This window comes from Cylas formicarius, unplaced genomic scaffold, assembly GCF_029955315.1.
Source record: "Cylas formicarius isolate icCylForm1 unplaced genomic scaffold, icCylForm1.1 PGA_scaffold_10__41_contigs__length_53128322, whole genome shotgun sequence".
Classification (NCBI taxonomy): Eukaryota; Metazoa; Arthropoda; class Insecta; order Coleoptera; family Brentidae; genus Cylas; species Cylas formicarius.
Genome location: NW_026844214.1, coordinates 34,356,332 through 34,359,239, shown reverse-complemented (window position 1 = coordinate 34,359,239; position 2,908 = coordinate 34,356,332). Strand labels below are relative to the sequence as shown.

General features: G+C 35.1%; 1 long non-coding RNA gene across 1 annotated transcript; it reads left to right on the top strand.

Annotated features, from left to right (window-relative positions):
• Positions 1 to 291: 291 nt before the first annotated feature.
• On the top strand, positions 292 to 2,627 carry LOC132704657 (uncharacterized). The gene is made up of 3 exons (XR_009619297.1): positions 292 to 1,973; positions 2,076 to 2,190; positions 2,370 to 2,627. It is a non-coding gene; the product is annotated as an uncharacterized LOC132704657 (long non-coding RNA).
• Positions 2,628 to 2,908: the final 281 nt, after the last annotated feature.

Sequence of the window (2,908 nt, the reverse complement as noted above, 5' to 3'; positions counted from 1 at the left end):
TTTTCCAAAACAAAAACTAAATTATTAAGAGCAGCAATAAACAAGTTTATTCTAGCAACAGTAGTCGCTAATGTTTGGAACGAATAGTCACTTGAAGAAGCAGGTATGTTTATGTTAAAACTTGTTTGTTGTTGTTTATATGTAAGGTAATGTACTTGTATTTGCTCCTTAAGGAGAAGATAAACTGACTAACGCGGAAGCGGAATCTATTCCACTGGCACTGTGGGTTGGTTCAAGCGGAAACGTATTTTTCCGCTCGGAAATTCCGCCATATGTGGGATAGGACTAAGTTAAAACGGAAGCGTATCTTTCCGATCGAAAATTCCACTTTTACTCACTTGTGTGGGATAGTGCCGACTTCAACTCCGCTTACCGCACCCCACACATCCGCTACACGTTATCATTAAGCATGCCCCCACTGTTCATAATGGGGGCTATACACATGCAGGCAAGTCCGCGCGCAAGTGTGTCCAGGTAAGTCCGCGAGCAAGTGCGAAACGAATTGCGGCCACACACTATTCAGGTAAACCTCGAGAGTTGGTGGGGCCTGCTGCTGTAAGATAATGAAATTGGCCTTCGTACTTGCTCTAAAAATCAGACACAATCTGATTCGCTTCGGGCCGCGCTTGAAACTGAACGCGCCTTGAGTTTTGACGCATACACATTCGCACTTACTCGCGTGTCTCGACCTGTAGAGGCAAGTCCTAACACTTGCCCGTTTGTGTATAGGTCGCTTAAGACCGGCTCCTTGTCAACATTTAATTAAGGTTATAATTTTGGTTAGTTTTGGTTAGTCATCACTATAAAAGGAGGGTGGCGCGCTAGACCACCGGTACAAACCAGTCAAACCACTAACTATTAGTGTATCGGGTAGCGAAATCCGTTGCAGGTTAGTTTTGTGCCATATACTAGATAAAAAGCCTAAATAGTTTATTACAGCGTATTTATGGTAATTAATATGAAATATTTTGCAAAGTTGGGTTAATTGTTAAGCCGGATAATGCAACACAAAAACAGCCTTTTTATCCCCATTTTCGCAAAAATATCAATTAGGCATCATGGTGGGGTATAGGTTTAGTAATATTATACGATGTCAGTAAAATACATATAGCTATTAGATAATATAGTGGCCCTACTACGGTAAAAAGTAGAGGTGTGGATCTTATGCGCATGCGTCATCCGCCAACTGACTGAGTTGCCACATTACCATAATTTTTCTGAAAAAATTGACTAATTTTTATAAGAACGCAAAATCAGTCTCTGAAATGCGAATATAATTGCTATTGCCAGAGAATACTAACAGTAACATTGTTGTTTACATTTTTGGTGGTTATGGTTGTCTTTGTCCCTTTTTCGTGTTTTTGTGAAAAATTTGTTTGTGGTCAAAACTCTAAGGAAAAGAATATGCCTATATACGGGTAAGTCTTGCATTATGTACAAGTTAATTTAAAAGATTTAAAAGGGGTTTTTATAAGACTCCCTCTCACAAACTTGTATAATTGGTGCTTTCCATATTTACTCCTTCACGAAATTACAACAATTGTGGCAAATATCAGGTTTCAGTTAAGTTAGATTTCAGACAAACCCGAGTGATTTTGCAAACTGCAAGGTACAATTAGATAGCTACTTAGGAAAGATGTTTGGATAATATGTTTTAGTGTACAAGAATTACAGGAAATGTAAGAAAACAATTAAGCTGCAAGTTTTACTAGAACAATAATAAGAAATACTCCTTAATAATTACAAATCCTTGTAAACCTCAATAAAAACGAAATTGCCTTTTGGTTGGTTAAAAATTACATAAATTGTTACCGCAGAAAGTGGGGAATTACCAGAATCAATTCAGCTGCAACAGGAAGAACTTAAACGATAAATCTGCAGGATATTACTACTATATTAATTATCAGGAATTCTAGGCAACTATTCAAAATTTTGGGATACTTCATTTGTAGGCCAACTACCTCCTGAGAAAGGTAAGTGAATACTGCAGTACATAAATACACAATTTGACACTGATTAAATAACCACTTCTATCTATAAATACTGACTTTGTACATCTGCTTGTTGAATTCCAGACAACTCGAGTTGGAAAAATGTTATATGCACAACTTGGGAGGACAAGATATTGATTACTCTCCGACTATTTTCCCAACCCTTGCTTAGCTCGAGAGTAGGCTATGTCCTTGACTCGTAAGTATCACCAATTTCCCTTGTGTGAATATTTAGTATAAGTTTTTGGACAAGGTATGGGACTGATCCATGTTCTCTATCCCATTTTTTTATAGACTTGCATATATGTCTGTTTCTTAGTTTTGATATAATAATCACTTATCCAGGTAGTGTCATTCAATTTAAATTTTATTTTTTAGATGAAATTGTAAGGAAACAATGGATAACCTTGCTTGTCAAAAATAAAGCTGCCAGGGAGACTGATAGCTTTAGAAGATCATGCATATTTGGGGTCACATCACTCCTTTAAGCTATAGAAGAGGTGGTAAAGTCTTGACAAAATATGCAGTGCAGTGTCTTTTGGATAGATATTGTAATCAGTTGTAAATCGGGTTACTTGTTTTCTGACCAGACTTATAAAATTGATCAACTAATTTCACTTTCCTCAAAAATATTATTTTGTTGGTAATATGTTACCAACTTTTTTTCAGTCTAAAATGTTGTTATTTTTCCAATAATTAACAATATTTTATCGTATTACACATCAACATTTTTTTTTATTGGTTTCATTTTCTTTTTTGCAATTTTTAAAGGTGGTGATCCTCTCAAATCAAGTAATATAAAAGTTCCTTGAAAAATAAAACATAAATATTATTATACTATTAAAAAATAATTTCTTATTGTGTTTATAAGCAACAATATATTTTATTCTTTTTAATAAAGGCCTTATTAAATAATT